This window comes from Dasypus novemcinctus, chromosome 24, assembly GCF_030445035.2.
Source record: "Dasypus novemcinctus isolate mDasNov1 chromosome 24, mDasNov1.1.hap2, whole genome shotgun sequence".
In the NCBI taxonomy this organism is placed as follows: domain Eukaryota; kingdom Metazoa; phylum Chordata; class Mammalia; order Cingulata; family Dasypodidae; genus Dasypus; species Dasypus novemcinctus.
The window spans coordinates 16,679,367-16,700,095 of record NC_080696.1 but is presented as its reverse complement, the minus strand read 5'-3'; the positions used below and the strand labels follow the sequence as shown (position 1 = coordinate 16,700,095).

The 20,729-nt window shown below is 44.2% G+C and overlaps 1 long non-coding RNA gene across 2 annotated transcripts; it reads left to right on the top strand.

The window, feature by feature from the left end:
- Positions 1-9,682: 9,682 nt before the first annotated feature.
- On the top strand, positions 9,683-15,971 carry LOC101445429 (uncharacterized). Of its 2 annotated transcripts, none has more exons than XR_011647291.1 (5): positions 9,683-9,741; positions 10,908-10,985; positions 11,063-11,204; positions 14,925-14,948; positions 15,555-15,971. It is a non-coding gene; the product is annotated as an uncharacterized lncRNA (long non-coding RNA). The 2 variants fall into 2 exon arrangements; XR_188720.5 differs by lacking the exon at positions 9,683-9,741 and adding an exon at positions 9,993-10,420.
- Positions 15,972-20,729: the final 4,758 nt, after the last annotated feature.

Sequence of the window (20,729 nt, the reverse complement as noted above, 5' to 3'; positions counted from 1 at the left end):
GGAAGCTGGGCTAACGGGTCTTTCATGCAGATCAGCCTGCAGCCCACCTAGGTTTCAGTGAGGCTGAGGAGCCCTGCACCAGCCTATACAGGTAACTGCAGGGAACTTTGGCTGGCATAGACTAAAAACCAGAAGTCTACCAGGGCAACTGCAGTCATCTTAGGACCTGCACTGCATAGATTGCTGCCCACACCTGCAGCTCCATCCCTGCCCCAGGCAGGGGGGAAAGGGATGTGAAGCTTCATCAGCCTATCTGGACAACTACAGTCGAGGCCTGCACATGGATTATTCCACATCGCTTTGATGCTGTCCCTACCTCTGGCAAAGGAGAAAGTTGGAAGAATGCTTCATTTGTCCCTGGTGCAATGAGAGCAGCTTTAGCCTCCACAGCTTACAGCACCAACTACATGCTTGGCTCCTACTGCATAACCAGCAAGGAGGAAATGATAGGAAGCCCTAAACTAGAAAGAAAAACTGCACCCAGAAAAAATACCCTAGTAAGCCAGATGCGAAGACACCAACAAAAAATTACAATCCACACCAAGAAACAGGAAGCTATGACCCAGTTAAAGGAACAAGATAAGCCTCCAGATGACATAAAGGAGTTGGGACAACTAATTATAGATGTTCAAACAAATCTCCTTAATAAATTCAATGAGATGGCTAAAGAGGTAAAGGATATTAAGAAGACATTGGATGAGCACAAAGAAGAATTTGAAAGCATATGTAGAAAAATAGCAGATCTTATGGGAATGAAAAGTGCAATCAATGAAATTTAAAAAACATTGGAATCATATAATAGCAGATTTGAGGAGGCAAAAGAAAGGATTGGTGAGTTTGAAGAAATCGCCTCTGAAAGTGAACATACAAAAGAAGAGATGAAGAAAAGAATGGAAAAAATTGAACAAGGTCTCAGGGAACTAAATGACAGCAAAAGGTGTGCAAACATATGTGTCATGGGTGTCCCAGAAGGAAAAGAGAAGGGAAAAGGGGCAGAAGGAATATTTAAAGAAATAATGGTAGAAAATTTCCCAACCATATTGAAGTACATAGATATGCCTGTCCAAGAAGCACAATGTACACCCATTTGAAAAAATCCAAATAGACCAAATATCATTAAGACATCAGTTCTACTCAAACTGATATACAGATTTAATGTAATCCCGATAAAAATTCCACCAGCATTCAAGAAAAAATTGAAAACACGATCATTAAATTTATTTGAAGGGTAAGGAATACTGAATAGCCAGAAACATCATAAAAAGGAAAAGTGAACCCTCATCTTCAGACTTTAAATCATAACACCTACCTATAGTGGTAAAAACAACATGGTACTGCCCTAAAGACACACACAAAAGGCCAATGGAACCAAAATATGGTTCAGAAACAGTCCCTCACAGGTATGGTCAAGTGATTGTTGACTAGCCTGTCAAATGCACAGCTCAGGCAGAATAGTCCATTCAACAAATGGTGCTGAAAGAATTGGACACCTATAGCTGAAAGAAGGAAAGAGGACCCCTATCTCACACCTTATCCAAAAACAAACTCAAAAATGGATCAAAAAACTAAAAATAAAAGCAAGAACCATAAAATTTCTAGAAGAAATTACTGGAAAATACCATCAAGACCTGGTGGTAGGTGGTGGATTCTTAAAGGAGATAAGAGAAAAACTGAGGCGTTGGACTTGGCCCAGTGGTTAGGGTGTCGGTATACCACATGGGAGGTCCACGGCTCAAACCCTGGGCCTCCTTGACCCGTGTGGAGCTGGCCCATGCACAGTGCTGATGCGCACAAGGAGTGCCATGCCATGCAGGGATGTCCCCGTGTAGGGGAGCCCCATGCGCAAGGAGTGTGTCCCATAAGGAGAGCCATCCAGCGCGAAAGGAAGTGCAGCCTGTCCAGGAATGGCACTGCACACATGGAGAGCTGACACAACAAGATGATGCAACAAAAAGAAACACAGATTCCCGTGCCGCTGTCAACAACAGAAACGGACAAAGAAGATGCAGCAAATAGACACAGAGAACAGACAACAGGGGTGGCAGGGGAAGGGGAGAGAAATAAATAGATAGATAGATAGATAGATAGATAGATAGATAGATAGATAGATAGATAGATAGATAAGGACTGAGTGGACTACTGATGCTTAGTGTACATAGAAGTTTTAATTAGCTTTACTGTAAAAGTGTGGAAGTGTATAGAGTGGATGGTAACACACAGTAACAGCTAGTTTATAAATGGGGATGCGACTGAAAATGGTAGTCTAGTTATGTAAATGCCAATTGACAGAATGCTTGAGAATAATTGGATAGCACAGTAAACCAAGAGGTGGGTGAGAATTGTGGTTGATGGTGCAGATGCAAGAGTGTCCTCTGTTAACTAGAACAAATGTATATCACTACTGCAGGGTGTTGGGAATGTGGAGAAGCAAGGGAAAAATATAGCTAGAGTGACCTATGGACTGCGGTTAATAGTAATAATATTCTTGCATCTATGCAAAAGATGTACGTGCTGATACTGAGGCAGTATGGAAAATGTGAGCCAAATGTACACTATGGACATGGCAAAAATCAGATGATATTTTACTGTAGCAAATGACACACCACATTGTGGTGTGTTGATGGAGGGGTGTTGTTTGGGAATTCTGTACATGTGCATGATTGTTTTATAAGTTTAAAACTTCTGTCATTAAAAAATATATTTAAAAAAAAATAATAGGGTGGTTTGGGGGAAAACACACCAAATGTAAGATAAGAACTATGATCAGTAGTAAGATTTTGACAGTGTTCTTTCATAATTTGTAACAGACATCTCATGACAATGCAAGGTGTTGGTGGAGAGTTGATGTATGGGACCCCTGTATGATGTTATGCATGTTTGCTTTGTAAGTTCACAATTTTTACAATACACTTGTTTATGTATGTTCATATATAAATGATATAAAGATAATAATAATTGGATTGGTTAGGGGAAAAATACTTTGTTTAGTAGTAATATTTTGACAATGCTCTTTAATCATTAGTTAAAAAGGTTTAGAAACAATGCAAGTTATTGGTGGTAGAGTGAGATGTTATATATGTTTGTTTGATGTTATATATGTTTTGTAAGTTCATAACTATCATACATTTATTATGTATGTTTATGGATGAGGGATCTATTTCAATAAATTTTTAAAAATGATTAGAAAAAAAAGTAAATCTAGTGGAGCGGATGCAGCTCATGCGGTTGAGCCCCCATCTCCCACATGGGAGGTCCCTGGTTTAGTTCCCGGTGACTCCTGAAAAAAACAAAAACAAACAACAAGCAAAACTAACGGAAAAATCAACTCAGGGGAGCCGATGTGGCTCAGTGGTTGAGCACCGGCTTCCCACATATGAGGTCCTGGGGTCAATCCCCAGCCTTCAGTACTCAAAAAAAAGTAAATCTACCTCTTTTGATCTGGAGGGAAGCCTACTACAATGTATTGTTGAGAGAAAATCAAGCCATCCCATAATTAATGCACAGAATGATCCTATTTTTTAAAACAACAAAAGCCCGTCCAACTGCCTAAGTATATGTTTGTTGAGTGTGGAAAACATATGGAAAGATACACACAGAAGGGGGGGTCTTGGCTTTTTCTTTTTTATAATTTGGAATTAATTTCAAAATAAAAGTTGCAAAAATAACAACAGTACAAAGAACACCTGTATTCCCTTTACTTAGATTCTCCAACTGTTAACGTTTTACCCATTAGCTTTCTGATTTGCTCATTCTCTCAATCTCTCTCTCACTACTTCTCTCTCACTTTGTCTACACACACACACACACACACATTTTTCTGACCCATTTGCAGGTAAGTTACATATATTGTTGCAATTTACCCTTAAAAATGCTTCAGCCTGTTTTTCCTAAGAGTGGAGCTCTTCTCTTATGTAGCGGTGGCACCATAGTTGAGTCAGCAAATTTCACATTGATACACAATATGTTCTCTGGTCACATGGGAATTAAACTAGAAATCACTAACACAAAGACATGGAAATTAAATAAGCCAACTCTAAATAACCTATGCGTCAAAGAGGAAGTCACAAAAGAAGTTAGAAATTATTTCAAATTGAATTTGACGCTTTCATTTAATCCACTGCTTCACTTTTCCTGCATGCACCATTTACAATTCCTCATGCCCTCTGCTATGGGACTTTATACTCCCACCCACTGGAGTGGGAGATGGTCACTTCTCCTTCCTGCTGATGATGGCCTGGGACATGGGACTTGCTTTGGCCAAAGGAAAGGGGACAGAAGTGGCAGTGTGCGAATTCCTGACCAAAGCCTTGTGTTTCTCCACACTTTCACATCTCTGTCATTGCCATGCAAAGAGCTTCCCCCTAGTACCTGCTGCCACGCCACCCTGGGGCCCAGAAGGAACACACCTAGAGCAGACCAAACCCAGCAGCTCAAGGAACTAAACCCCGCCGCACACACAGCTTGAATTAGAATGACCCAGCCAAGCCCTGCCAACCTGTAGACACGTGAAAAGAAATACTTATGGTTGTAGACCACTGTGATGATTAGGCTCATGTGTCACCTCAGCCAGGTAATGGTGCCCAGGTTTTTTGGTCAAGCAAGCCTGGGCTAATTGTAATTCAAGGGCATTTCATGGACTTTAATCAGCAGTGAGTTGTTGCATAGATGGCTGGTTACATCTACAATCAACCAAGGAGACTGCCATCAGCAACGAGTGACGCCTCATCTAATCAGTTGAAGGCCTTAAAAAGGAAAGTGATTTCAGCATTCAGAGAGAGAATTCCCAGCTCTACATCAGACAGCCAGTGTCTCCTGGGAACTCATCAAGGACCTTCATTGGAGCCCCTGGTTTGCAGCCTCCCTGTGGAATTTGAACTTGGGCATCCTCACAGTTGCATAAGAGAATTTTATAAAATCTCACACTATTTACAGATGTTTCCTATCTGTTCTGTTTCCATAGAAAACCCTGACTAATACAATCACTGAGATTTTGTATTTGTTTGTTATGAAACCAAACCATAATATAAGTCCCTTATCAGACATATGATTTCCAAATATTTTCTCCCAGGCTAATGGTTGAATTTTCACTTTCTTGATGGCGTCTTTTTTTAAGATTTATTTTATTTATTTATTCCCCCCACCCATTGTTTGTGCTTGCTATCTGCTCTGTGTCTATCCATTGTGTGCTCTCTGTGTCTGCTCATCTTCTTTTTAGGAGACACGGAAACCAAACCCAGGACCTCCCATGTGGGAGGGAAGCACCCAATCATTTGAGCCACCTCTGCTCTCTGCTCATTGTGTCTCCTCGTTACATCATCTTGTTGTGTCAGCTCACTGTCTTGCTCTCTTCTTTAGGAGACACCAGGAACTCAACTGGACCTCCCATGTGGTAAGCAGACACCCAACCAATACAACCAGTCATTACCATATGACCTAACTACAACAATCCTATTTCACAGATGAGGAAACTTGAGGTCAAATAACTTGTCTAATGTCATATAGCTAATAAGTCGTGTGACCTTGGGACATATTGCCTCTAGACTTAGGCTAGGCAAGATGATAGTTCGAGGTGGTGGTGGTTTAAGCCATTTTCAGTCAAAGGTTATATTACTTGTAGCCTAAAGCATTCTGCCTGATGCACCTGCATAGCTTTCTCCCTACCTCACCACTCCCTTCCTCATCTTCTCTAGCCCCAGAGAATCTTGGACTAGCCTGAGGAGAAAGCTTTGCTTTTCCCAAACATTAGTTTATATCTCATTTCTTCTAAGGAAGGTTCAGACTTTTGGACTACAAAAGCCAGTGCATCTGGTTTTCTGTCTGTAGAAATACAGGGAGGAAAAGAGTAACTTCCAAGAGATGCCAAACAAAACGTGGAGAACAAAATTAAATGAAATGCTCCGTCTCCTGCCACCTCAAGGAGAAGAGAAGGTGAGTCCTTTTCCTTATTCACTCGTAGTCAGTCAGCTACCAAGAGCTCAGACAGGCCTCCTGACGCAGAGGAGTTTCTGAAAGTGAGATGAGCCTGAAGGTGAGGTGAGCATCTGCCCAGCTCTGGACCACACACTTCAGGGCAGGGGCTAAGCAAAGGACTTGCGGGGTGGGAGTGTGGGAGACCAAGTGGACAAACATTTTCATTCTTGATTAGTCCCTCGAGCCAGCTGTTCTCAACCTTGGCCATCCATTAGAATCACCTGGGAAGATTTAAAAATCCCCATGCCACATCACACCCCAGACCAGCTCTGTCAATTCCCTTGATGATAGGGCCCAGGTGTCGGGGTTTTGTGCATCCAATGTGCAGCTAAGGTTGAGAATCACACAGGTCCAGCCCCATGTTAGCTGAGTTTCTCAGTAGAGTTTCACTCTACTGAGCGTTACCACCATTATTGGACCTACCAGCTATGTCCTTCACATGATCTTCGCAACACATATTTTAAACAAACGGGGAAACTGAGGCACAGCCACCAAGTGACAGATGCAGGGGTTGAGCCCAGACAGTCTGGTTCCTGGGGCCAGACTCTTCACAGCCACACCACATCCCCATGTGCCCAATGATCTAGAATTAAGAGAAAAAAAGAGAACTCTCTGCATGGTTCCAGAGGGGCCAGGCTGGTGGGATGAGTGAGAAGCCTGCTGTTGACAGCTGGAGGGAGCCGAGCGAAGGGAGCCAGGCTCCTGGGAGGTCGGGCCTGGTGGTCCAGGCTGTCAAGGACTTGTGGAACAGACGAAAGAGGGAGTCAACAGCCCCTTCTCACCAGGGCTCAGAAACGCGCACTGGGCATTTCTTTGGGTTGAAGACCAGCTGGAAAAGAGTCTGCCAGGTCGTCTACCTTTGGGTTGTTTTTGTCTAGGTCTTGGCCCTTTGCTTCCCTTAGCCTCTCCACCCCCATTCATCAGTACTCATGAAATAGACTTTTAAAGGACCCCGTCCTCACAAATTCTCCAAATAGGACCTTAGATTCGGGAGAGGATCACTACTTTTTGTAGAAAGAACTCATAAAAATAAATGAACCTTCTGCACCTCAAAGGAGTTTGTCAAGAAAGTAAAAAGGGAGCCTACACAATGGGAGAAAATATTTGGCAACCATATATCCGATAAGAGACTTATAACTTGCATATATAAAGAACTCCTATATCTTGAAAATAAAAAGATAAACAACCCATTTTAAAAATGGGAAAAAGATTTAAACAGACACTTCTCCAAAGAAGAAATACAAATGGCCAAAAAGCACATGAAAAAAATGCTCCAAATCTTTAGCTATCAGGGAAATGCAAATCAAAACTACAATGAGGGAAACAGACTTTGGCCCAGTGGTTAGGGCGTCCGTCTACCATATGGGAGGTCCGCGGTTCAAACCCCGGGCCTCCTTGACCCGTGTGGAGCTGGCCATGCGTAGTGCTGATGCGCGCAAGGAGTGCCGTGCCACGCAAGGGTGTCCCCCGCATGCGGGAGCCCCACACGCAAGGAGTGCGCCCGTGAGGAAAGCCGCCCAGCGTGAAAAGAAAGAGCAGCCTGCCCAGGAATGGCGCCGCCCACACTTCCCGTGCCGCTGACGACAACAGAAGCGGACAAAGAAACAAGACGCAGCAAATAGACACCAAGAACAGACAACCAGGGGAGAGGGGGGGAATTAAATAAATAAATAAATCTTTAAAACAAAACAAAAAAAACTACAATGAGATACCATCTTACTCCTATAAGATTGGCAGCTATGAAAAAAAACAGAGGAATACAAATGCTGGAGAGGATGTGGAGAAATGGGAACACTCATCCACTGCTGGTGGGAATGCAGAAGGATCCAACCATTCTGGAGGACAGTTTGGCGGTTTCTCAAAAAACTAACCATAGATTTGCCATATGACCCAGCAATTCCACTGCTGGGTATATACCCAGCAGAATCGAAAACAAGGACACAAACTGATATATGCACATCAATGTTCATAGCTGCATTGTTCACTGTCGCCAAAAGTTGGAATCAACCCAAATGCCCTTCAACAGATGAGTGGATCAATAAAATGTGGTATATACATACAATAGAATACTACCCAGCTTTAAGAACAAATACACTACAAACACACGTGATAACATGGATGAATCTTGAGACCCTTATGTTGAGTGAAGCAACCCAGGCATTGAAGGACAAATACTACATGACCTCAATGATATGAAATAAGTAAACCAAGCTGCCTCTGAGAGGTAGAGACTGGAAGATAGGCTTACAGGAAATCGGGGGGTATAGGAAGGATGTAAGCTGACATCTACATGGGTGAAATCTATGATAAGATGGAGGTAAGTATGTGTACAAGGAAGGGATAAAATGGGGGTTACCTTTGGGTGGGGCTGGGGTTTAAGATATATCTAGGGGATTTGACTCTCTGGACTGACAATATGATAGCCAGGCCCTGAGCCTCAACAGACTTCAACTCCTACACTCTGATTTATTGGACTTACCCCACTCAGCTAACATGGAGGTGAAGAATGTCAACCACCACACCATGGAGCCTAGAGTGCCTACAACTGAAAGCAGGAGGATTGCATCCAGCATCCATGTGGAATCTAAGCCCCCTCTTGACATAGATGTGGAATGGACACAACCAAGCCAAGGTCCACAGGAAGGAGGAATACAGTAAGGATTAGACTGGACTTAATGATATTCTATTCATGAACTATTGTGGTTAATAATCGAGAAAATGTGGCAGTGGTGTGGAAAAAGTGGCCATGGTGACTGCTGGGTGCGGGGAATGGGAGGAAGAGATGAGATGTGGAGGCATTTTCGGGACTTGGAGTTGTCCTGTGTGGTGCTGCAGGGACAATTACCGGACACTGTAGATCCTCCCATGGCCCACTGGATGGAACGTTTGAGAGTGTGGGCTATGATGTGGACCATTGACCATGAGTTGCAGCGATGCCCAGAGATGTACTCACCAAATGCAATGGATGTGTCATGATGATGGGGGAGAGTGTGGCTGTGGGGGGAGTGGTGGGGTGGGGGTGGCGGGGGTGAATGGGGACCTCATATTTTTTTAATGTAATATATTTTTTTAAAATTAATAAATAAAAATAAATAAATGAGGAAGGGCAGTGGCTGTGGCTCAATCCATTGGGCTCCCGTCTACCATATGGGAGGCCCTGGGTTCGTGTCCCGGGGCCTCCTTGTGATGCAGGCTCACCTGCACGCCACGGAGAGCCACCTGGCCTGCAAGTGCCGTGGAGAGCCGACTCACCAAAGTGACACAACAGAAAGGAAGACAAGTGAAAACATAGAAGAGTGCAGCAAATGGACGCAGAGAGCAGACAACAAGCAAGCTGCAAGGGGAGGGGGGAAATAAAAATAAATACAGACACAGAAGAATGCACAGGGAATGGACACAGAGAGCAGACAGCAGGCAAGCTTCAAGGGGGAGGGGAATAAAATAAATGAATGAATGAATGAGTGAATGAATGAATGAGGACATTTGCCAAGATCCCCGGATCCCTTGAGATTAACAGGCAAAAAGACATGGACAACTTACAAAAGAGTAAATGCTACCAGAAAACCCGGGGAAATGTTCAACCACACTAGTAATTTTTTAAGTGGAAAATTACTGCCTATTTAATCATTTGCCAAAAAAAAAAAAAGCTTTAAATGGGGGAGGGGAGCCGCTGTAGCTCAGCTGCGGAGCGCCAGCTTCCCATGTGAGGACCCCAGTACCCCCTTTTAAAGAATGCTTTGAATGGTAACACCTAATTTTGGTCGTTTTGAGGTGAGACTGGCTGCCTTGACACATTAACGACAGTATTTTTAAGTTATTGCAATGACTTGAGAAAACAGCAATGAAAATATTCACATCCGGGGACTGAAGAATTCCGCAACTGGCCTCTACCCAGAGGTTTTTTTTTTTTAAAAACCCAAACCCCCAGGGATTCATTAAACCTCACCGCTCTGTTATGTGGAAAATCCGAAATCCAGTTGGCTGGGGAGCCGAACTCAGCCCCAGAGTCGGGGAGGAGGTGGCGCTGCGGTCGCTGGTGGTTTCCGTTCGGCGGCAGGTGGCGCGGGTCGGGCTTTACGCCCCGGAGCAGCGCGCGTCACCGCCCCGCGCGCAAACCCGCCAACCCCGGGCGGCCGGGCAGTCGGGGACTCGGGCCGCGCCGCGCTCCCAGGGCCGGGGGCCCGGGGGCCTTCACTCTCCGTCCCGCTTTGCCCCTTTCTGTCTCAGGCTCTCCAGGAGGCTCGCGGGCCGCCCTGCCTGTCGCCCCCCCCCCGCCCCCCCCGCGCTGCCCCCCCCCGCCGCCCCGCGCTGCCCCCTCAATGCCCCGGGGCGTCCGGGGACAGGGGGCGCCCCCGTCACTGCTGACTCCCAGCGCGGCCGCCTGCCCCGCGCGCCCCCGGCCACACGCCCCGCGCGCTCCGGCTGGGTTGGCCTGGCTTTTGGCATTTTGGTGAGCGACAGTTTTGCCGCAAGTATTGCATTTGCCCGCGCTGGGGGCATGCTCCTCTGTATTTCCCTGGCAGATATGTTTCAAAAGACGAGTGACGTGCTGAGAGAAGAGGTGACTGAAGACACACGATTTCACCCTCTCGGTTGCGCAGAATGCGGGGCTGGTGGCTGGATTCACAGCCTTCTGCTCATTACTTTGTTTGCCGGAGAAGTTGAATTGGAGTAGTAGGAAGTGAAATGGTGTTCTTAATGAAGACATTTAATAATAATAATAATAATAAAACATCTCAAAGGGGTTTTTAAGCTGATCCTATTTAGTTAAAAGATCATCCTGTTTTGAACTCCAGGTCAGGAAAACTAATTATTGGGATCTGATCTGTGAAATAAGCCATTATTTGTCGTTAAAAGGCTTCAAAAGGTTTTCAGTTCCAGTTCAAAGTGCCCAGGCTCTGGGATCTTTGGTCAAGATCCACTTTTCTGTATTTCAGGCATATTAGCAAACCATCCTGAAGCGAAAGACACACATTCTACAAACCAAGACCCAGAGAAAAATACCAACAGGCCAGGTAAGCTGTGGGAACTCTAGGGTAGGATCAAAGTTCAAGTGGATGCAGAGTAGCTCAGCTTCATTAATTTGTTCTAGACTTTCAAGGGCAAGGACATCAAAATATAGAAGAGAATCGAAAAGCACACAACACAGACACAAATGATTCCAAGGCCTTCATGAACTGAAGAAAGAACGATTGCTCGCAGTTTCTGCTCTTTTATATTTCAGTCGGGGACTGGTAGGATTGTTTAAAATAATATGAACTCTGAAATCCATAAAGTTTTGCTAGCCCTACTAAGTTCAGCCTTTGATACTTTATCTCGAAGTGTTTATCAGAGTCCATGAAAAAATTGGAATTTCTTTTTAATAATTTATGTTTTGGATGCAGCCGTGACAAATGGCCGAACAGTATGTAAAGCTGGTGACAATTCAGCTTGGGTGTACAATGCATTTGTTCGTGAATGTGAGTAATATGTTGGCTTGTAGAAAGAAATTGAATGAAATTTTATGCAATTTAATTTTAAAGATGAGCACAATTATTTAGCAAAGAGTTTGTTTTTTTAAAATAAATGCAACGCCACAGCTGGGCTGCTGGACCTTAAGGACTGATCAACTAGAGACACAGCCTTCTTGTGGGTGATTGGGCTTTCCTGAGAAAAGACTCCTTTGTGTGTAGTGTACATTTTTGCTGTGTGGGATACTTTGGGGGGAAAATTCAGCACACCATGGCTATTTTTCTTCCTTTTGTAAAAGATAGAACCTGTTTATTCATTTAGCAGATACAGAAAGTTGGTCTGAAATCAAATATCTTAACCCCAATTCACATTCCCAAGTCACTTAAAGAAAGATGATTTGACAGTGAGGAAAATGATTGAGAAAAGCCAACAGTTCTCTCAGGAATTACATTTTCTCACAGACCATAAAATATTTTTTGCTTAGCAATAATGCAAATGTGATGAATACTTAACGTACATGGTAATGTATATATTTTTTATGACTGACAATTTAAAAAATTGTTTGACTACATAGTAAACACCTTTGATACTAAAAGAAAACAAAATAAAATCAGAAATAAAATAAAAGAATACCTAAGAAAATAAAGCCAATGAAAAAAGCTTATGAAAACCATTTAGCAACTTGAAAAAATGGTTGTAATATTACATGAAGTGATGAAAGTAGGATACAAAACTCATGTCTACCACGATTAAACTATGCTTGAAAAACCAGCTGACAAAAGAATTAGAAGAGAATTCACTAAAAATGAAAGCAATTTCAGAGTGAAAAACTGTTTTTTCCTTTATTTTATTTTTTTAAAAGGTTTATTTTATTTTTATTTCTCTCCCTGCCCCTGTTGTCAGTTCTCTGTGTCCATTCACTGTGTGTTCTGTGTCCACTTGCATTCTTGGCGGCACCAGGAATCCGTGTCTCTTTTTGTTGCGTCATCTTGTTGTGTCAGCTCTCTGTGTGCGTGGCGCCACTCCTGGGAGGGCTGCGCTTTTCACACGGGGTGGCTCTCCTTGCGGGGTGCACTCCTTGCGTGTGGGGCTCCCCTATGTGGGGGACACCCCTGAGTGGCACGGCACTCCTTGCGCGCATCAGCACTGCACATGGGCCAGCTCCACACGGGTCAAGGAGGCCTGGGGTTTGAACCCTGGACCTCCCATGTGGTAGGTGGACCCTCTATCAGTTGAGCCACATCCGCTTCCCCTTTCCTTTATTTCAAAATGTTTCTATATTGTGTTTTAATTTATATACAAAACATTTGAATTTTTTTAAAAAAAAGAAACCCAACTACCTGGCAGTAGGAGGAAGATGGATTGAAAGCATTAAGACCATTAGCAAGGAATGCCCAGTTAGGGTGAGAGAAAGGGCTATGGAGGGGTGGGGTCTGAGACAAGAAATAGGAGGCCAAATGACCTCCTGCTTGGTCAGGAGGGATCCGGGTGGAGTAAACTGTGGCTGAGGATTTTCGCTTGGGCAAGGCATTGACTAGTCAGTGCTCTCTGAGCTAGAAAACTCAGCAAGGGAAGAAGGGCTTTCTTCCTCTGCTCCTCCTCCTTTTCTTTTCTTTTTTAAAAATTAACAGCCTTATTGTGCTATCATTTTCACCCTATAAAATTTGCCCACTTTAAGTGTATGACTCAATGATCTTTAGTATATTTACAAAGTTAAACAGCTATCGCTACAACCTCATTTTAGGACATTTCCAGAAAGAGACCTGGTGCCCAGTTGTAGTCCCTCCCATTCCATCCCCCGGCACGAGGCAATGACTGATCTACCTTCTGTCTCTGCAGAGCTGCCTTGGCTGGGGATTTCTTATAAAAGGAACCGCACATGTGTGTTCTTCTGTGTCTGGCTTCATCCACTGGGCATAACGTTTCTGACGTTCATCCATGCTGTAATAATCAGTGCTGTGTTCCTTTTTTTAAATTTTGCTGAATAGTGTTCCATTCTTTGTACAGACTGCATTTTATTTATACATTTGTCCGTTTTGGACATTTGGGTTGTTTCCTCTTTGGGGCTATTGTGAATAATGCTATGAACATTCATACATAGGTCTTTGTGCAGGTATATGTCTTCATTTCAAAATGTTAAACATAGAATTACCATATGATTCAGCAGTTCCATTTCTAGGTACCTACATTTCTTCATTTGTGCGGGTATATGTCTTCCATTTCTAGGTACCATTTCTAGGTCTTCATGTTACATGAAGTGATAAAAGTGATAACAGTGATAAAAGTACCTAGAAATGGAACTGCTGAATCATATGGTAATTCTATGTTTAACATTTTGAAAAATGGCCAAATTGTTTTCCAATGTGTCTGTATCACTTTATATTCCTACCAGCAATGTATTAGGGTTCTAACTTCTGCCCGGCCTCGCCAACGCTAGTCATGATTTTTTGGTTATAGCTATCCTGGTGAATATGAAGGCACATCTCATTGTGGTTTGATTTGTGTTTTCCTAATGATTAATAATGCTTAGCATCTTTTCATGTGCTTATTGGTCATTTGTATGTCTTCTTTAGAGAAACGTCTATGTAGGTCCTTTGCCCATTTTCTAATTGGGTAGCTTGTCCTATTTATTGAGTTGTAAGAATTCTTTATATATTCTGAATATAAGTTCCTCATCAGATATATGATTTCCAACTATTTTCTCCTAGACTAAGGGTTGAATTTTCACTTTCTTGATGGTGTCTTTTTTTATTAAAGATTTATTTTTTTTTATTTATTCCCCCCCCTCATTGTTTGTGCTTGCTATCTGCTCTCTGTGTCTATCTGTTGTGTGCTGTGTCTGCTTGTCTTTTTAGGAGGCACCGGGAACTGAACCCGGGACCTCCCATGTGGGAGGGAAGCACCCAATCACTTGAGCCACCTCCGCTCCCTGCTTGTTGTGTATCTCGTTGTTTCCTCATTGTGTCTCCTTGTAGTGTCATCTCACCATGCCAGCTCATCCCATCAGCTCACTGTCTTGCTCTCTTCTTTAGGAGACACCAAGAACCAAACCAGGACCTCCCATGTGGTAGGCAGACACCCAAGCACTCAAGCCACATCCGCTTCCTGATGGGGTCTTTTCAAGCATGAAGGTTTTCAATTTTGAGTCTAATTTATCAATTTTTTCTTTTCTTACCTGTGCTTTTGATGTTGTATCTAGGAATCCATTGCCTAACCCAGGATCTTGGAGATTTACTCCTATGTTTTTTCTAAGGGATTTATAGCTTAGCTCTTATATTTAGGTCTGTGATACAGTTTGAGTTAATTTTTTGTACAGTGTGAGCTAAGAGTCATAATTCATTTATTGTATGTCACTATTCAATTGTCCCAGCATATTTGCTGGAAAGACTATTTCTTTCCTATTGATCACTTGATTGTAAATGTAAGGGTTTATTTCTGGGTTCTAAATTTTATTCTGTTCTGTCTTCACTTATGCCATCACCACACCATCATGACTGCTGAAGCTTTGCAGTATTGAAAACACGAAAGTAAGTCCTCCAACTTTGCTTTTGAATTTCTTCTTGAACTTCTCAAGTTGTCTGTTCAACACTAACAAAAGTAGAAATATTTATTGACAAAAGTAAATATAATCAAATGCATCAAATTGTAAAGCGAGTGTGTGCATACGTGTGGTTAACAGTGAAGGTTCTGGAGCAGGTTGCCTGGGTTTGTATACTGGCTCTGCCAGTTACTAGCTGTGAGATTTTGGACAAGTTAATCTCTGTGCCTCAGTTTTAATTGGGAAAAATGAGCATATAACACTACCTGCCTCACTGAGCTGCTGTGAGATTTTAATAAGTTTCTGAGTTAACATGTATAAACCTCTAAGAATAGTGCCGGCCACTTCAGAAACACTCAGTAAATGCTAGGCTTTATTATGATTAGCATTGAGTGCACTTTTAAGACCTTGCATCTCTTTTAATCCAGCAATTATATACTCCTAAGAATATATTCTAAGGAAATAGTCATAGATGTGCATCCAAATCTGCTTTAAGAATGTTTAATGCAATATTGTTTACAATGGAGGGATTAGAAACAAGGTGGATTTGTTAAATTACGGTATACTCATATAAGGAAATCAATTCCATCATTAGCCATGACTCTTGGGAAGAGGACTTGACTCAACGAATAAGAGTGTCCGCCTACCACACGGGAGGTCCGTGGTTCAAACCCTGAGCCTCCTTGACCCGTGTGGAGCTGGCCCAGGCGCAGTGCTGATGCGCGCAAGGAGTGCCGTGCCACGCAGGGGTGTCCCCCACGTAGGGGAACCCCACATTCAAGGAGTCCGCCTGTAAGGAGAGCTGCCCAGCATGAAAGAAAGTCCAGCCTGCCCAGGAGTGGTGCCGCACACATGAAGAGCTGACGCAGCAAAATGACGCAACAAAAAAAGACACAGTTTCCTGTGCCACTGACAAGGATACAAGCAGACACAGAAGAATACGCAGCAAATGGACACAGAAAGCAGACAATCTGGGGGTGGGGTGGGGAGGAGAGAAATAAATTAAAAATAAATAAATCTTTTTTAAAAAAAGTGACTTTTTTGTTTGTTTGTAAGGAGGTATCAGAAATTGAATCCAGGACCTCATACGTGGGAAGCAGGTGCTCAACCACTGAGCTATATCTTCTTCACAATAAGAGTTTATTTTTTCATTGGTTTGTTTATTTTTAGGAGGTGCCTAAATTGAGCCTGGGACCTTGTGTGTGGTAAGCAGGTGCTCAACAACTTGAGTGAATCTACTCCCTAAACATGATGTTTTAAAAACAATGTTTGATAACTTCAAATGGTTTTTGTGATTACTTAAAAAGGTTATAGAGCAAGTTTTACAATATGATCACATTTTAATTTAAAAATTAGTATATGCATAGGAAAAAAAGCATTGGAGAATTTACACCAAATTATTTAAAGTGACTGGCTCTGCTGGGTTGGATAAGACTCTGGTGACAGAAGCCAATTTGAGTTCAAGCAAAAAGAGTAATTTCATATGTAATGTACAGAAAAGGCGAATCTAGAGAGACAGAAAACAGATTTCTGGTTGCTTGGGGCTGGGTTTAGGAATGGGGACTGATGGAAAACCAGAGTGGTAGGGATTTTTGGGGGGTGATGGAAATATTCTAAAACTGGATGGGTGAAGGTTGCACAATTGCATAAATTTACTAAAAATCACTGAATTATACCCTTTAATTAGTCAGTTTTATAGTATGTAAATTATATTTCGGGGGGAGGGTATAATTTACTGTAAGAATGGGATGGGTGCAAAGAGAGGTCTTTCCAGGTCCTGGGAGGAATGGCAGCCAGGCCTTGGGGACCGGCCCCCTGCCAAGCCTGGCTGAGACTGTGTCTTACCCTTCTTGTCCCATTCTTTGCTGAGGACTGGCCCACAAAAAAGGAAAAACCAAAACCATGGTCACCCCAGGACCCCTGCACTCTACCCACCACAGGTACCGTTGCAACCATTCCCTAGTCTGGATGAGTTGTTCACCAGCTATGGGACACCCAGGTCCACCAAAGGGAGACTTCCTGGCTGGGCAGTCGCCATCTGGGAGACAGAATTTGAGGTAGTTTTTCTACATTGGTCCTCTGTGGTTGACTATACTTTGGTGCCCCCAATGGACCACATATCCTGGTATTCACCCTGTGCAGCCCTCCCACGAGGCTCGCGAGCTCAGCCACGTGACTAGCCCTGGTCAAGGGCACGTTAGTGAGCAGGTTGCAAGCTGAAGTTTGATAAGCACTTGCAATCAGGGCTTGACCTTTTGGAATGTTCTTGGAACCCAGCTGCCATGCCAGGAAGCAGTCCCTGCAACCACGTGGAGAGGCCCACCTGGAAGAGAACCGGGCCCTGGGCAGACCAGCTGAGCTCCCAGGTGCTTCCAGCTGACTGCCAGTGCCCCGCTGCCCCAGCCGGCACCATGTGGAGAGCCGTCCAGTAAGCCCACAACATCCCAAGAGAAAAACTGGTGTGATTGTAAGCCACTGGGTTTCATGGTACTTTCTTGCTGAGCAACTGATAACCAAGACATCCGTGATTCTTCCTGTAATCAAAAACGTTCTGGTAAGTGTTGAGATGCACAACCTTTAACACACACTAAGTGATGGCACCAGTGGGCAATCTGGCCATGACCCTCTCCGGTTAGGCTCCTGCAGCAGCAGTGGAGAGGAGGCTATTTGGGGCATTTGCATCTGGAGTGACAGAGGAAAAAACCTACTGACTGAAGTCAGGCTCTCATTTAAGCTTAGAGCACTGCGACATAAAAGACCTGGACCTCGCTGCTCTGGGCATAGGAGCTGCTTCCACAAGGAAGCCTGGAAGGTTTTTTTGCTTCACATCTGGAAGGCCGAAAGGCCATTGTTTGGAGGCTGACACTAGTGTCATATAAATAGGACAGCATATTTTATAGTCTCAATGTATCAGCCCTATGAAATATTTCATTTGCAAAGGGACCCTCCTTCCTTAACCAAAGGATCAAGGTTGACTTTGCTAGAAACGGGCCTGTGGACAGCATGCGATTCCTGAGTGATCCACTGCCAGGAGCTCAGCGTGACATCTGTGGTCCACCTGCCCAAAGCACCCACCATCAGTCTAAGCCTGCGGACACAGCAGCTAGACCCCACGTACTAAGAATTTGGCCTTACCCAGAGAGAGGTCTGGCCTGCGCCCTGGGCTTCTGGGATGTGTTTTTTTTTTTTTTTTAAATAAAGCAAAATAGAGTTTCTATGGCTAAGAGTTTTAAAATGGAGCTGGAGGTCACTCTTGGGCAGGTCTCAGCCGGGTATCACGAGGTGTCAAAGGAAGCAAAGCCTCAAGCAGTGTTCCTCAAAACCCCAAGGACATCCAGACCACACACCGAACCACAAATTAAAGAACTCAGTTAACTCTCTAATCTCAGGGACAACTGGAGTACCAAATACCCACCAACCACAAATGACTCGTCTAATAATCCTTTCCTTTGAAAACACTTGCCTGGAAATGCCAGGACAGGATGCGATAGGGCTGCACATTGAATCTGTGCTCCCTGAATTGCAGTTCTAAGGCCCCCAATAAATGTCTTGGTTGCCTTGCAGCTCAGCGTGTCATTTCTAGGTTGACAGAGGTAATGGGCGTTATAACTGCTGAGAGTGTCTTCGTTTAGAGTGGGAGCCAGCCACACCCATTGGTCTTGGGAACCATTCAGCCGGGAGGCTGAGAGCAAACAGGTAGGCAGGCACTCACGCACTCACGCCTTTGTAATGGAGCCCAGTAAAGACTCTGAACAACAGGGGCTCGGCTGCGCTCCCTGGGTTAACAATATTCAGTGTGTGTCACACGTAGATGCTGAGAGGGCAACGTCTTGACCGTAGAAGACAGGGAAGCTTTGTGTTCGGAACCCACCCGTCCCTGCTCTATGCATCTCTTCCTTTGGCCAGTTGTGATCTGCAAGCTTCTGTAATAAACGGTAACTGCGTATGATGGCATTCAGTGAGCTCTGAGTCCTTGCAGGGAATTAACGAACCTGAGGGTGTTTCTGGGAACCCCCCAATCGAGCAGCTGGTGGCAGGTGAGGGCGGGCTTGGGGACTGTGCCTTTCAGCTTTGCAGTTTGGCTAACCCCAGATAGATCTGAATTCAGGGACAAACTAACCAGCTATTACCCTTCCAAATGTCAGCATTAAGCTCAGGAACTGTTCGTGATAAAGGGAGACTCAATAAAGGGAGACTCAAGAATGGTGACAACTGAATGCAACACTTGATCTTGGATTTATTTGCCTTTGCTAATGGCAGTATTAGGACAACGATTGAAATCTGAACTAAGTCTCTAGATTATGTAACAGGATGGTATCAATGTTAATTTCCCCGATTTGGGTATACTATGATTAGTTAAGAGCATTTCTCACTTTTAAGAAATACACCAAAATATTTAAAGGTAAAAGGGCGTGATAACTGTAACTTATTTTAAATGGTTCAGAAAAAAAAGTGTGTTGAAAGAAAACTGTAACCTTTAAACATTTGGGGAATTGGGGTGAAAGGTATCTGGGAACTCTTTGTACTCTTTTGCAACTTTTTCATTAAATTTGAAATTGTCAAAATTAAAAATAAAAAAATTTAAATCTGTTTAGTGAGTTGTTCCTTCATATCTTTTTCCTAACCACCTAGCTGGCTCTAGAAATTTCCTTTTTCCAGTCTGTATCTGAAGGGGGTTTGCTTCTCCTCGGGCTCACACATCACTCTGAACATCAGGCCCTTTCTCCAGAAAAATGTCCCTCTGGGCCTGATCACACACACTCACTCACCTTTGCATACTGCCATTTCAGACGAGGAGTCCTGAGACCGGCAGAGAAATCCAGACACGCAAAAGCAGCCCCAGGCGGGGAGTGTGATGGGAAGCCTGAGGCGTGGTCTGGGCTCCAGGGCTTACGTGCCCTTGGGGTTTTCCCCCACACTCGGCACACCTCTGCTGAGGGGGTTCCACCCCGCAGCCCCCAGGGCTGACATTTTGAGCATCACTCTTAGAGGACTAGGGAAGGGCATATTACAGCGCTAGCCCAGGGGACAGGCCAGAGGAAGGCACAGCAGGACCAGCTGCCCCGTGGGCCCTGGTCCTGCCCTAGATCCCAAGCAGGAAATGGGGTGGGGTCCCAGGGAAAGTCAGCGTCACCTATGCCTCTTGCTAAACGAGACAAGAAATACTCCCACCTTTCACTTTGTCCAGGACTCCACAAGGAAGCAACAGACAGTCCACAATGGGGGACTTACTACAGGGCCACTGATTTGGCTTCTGTAACAGATCAAGGGCAGAAGAAAAGATGGAGGTGGGGAGAGGGGCTGACTGTAGATTAACAGACTTTGGCAAAAGAACAATTGGGCACGCGTGGGGCCCTGCTTGGATGCTGATAGAAACAAACCAATTTCAAATAGCATTTCTGAAATAATCTGGAAGACTCGGGCATTAGATGATTCAAAATGTTCGTTAGGGGTGATATGAGGCATTCAGGTTAGGTTAAAAAAAAATCCAGGGAAGTGGATTTGGCTCAACAGATCAGAGCATCCGCCTACCACAAGGGGGTCCAGGGTTCATACCCCGGGCCTCCTTGACCCATGTGGAGCTGGCCCATGCGCAGTGCTGATGCGCGCAAGGAGTGCCGTGCCACGCAGGGATGTCCCCCATGTAGAGGAGCTCCACATGCAAGGAGTGCGCCCCATAAGGAGAGCAGCCCAGCATGAAAAAAAGTGCAGCCTGCCCAGGAATGGTACTGCATATAAGGAGAGCCGACACAGCAAGATGATGCAACAA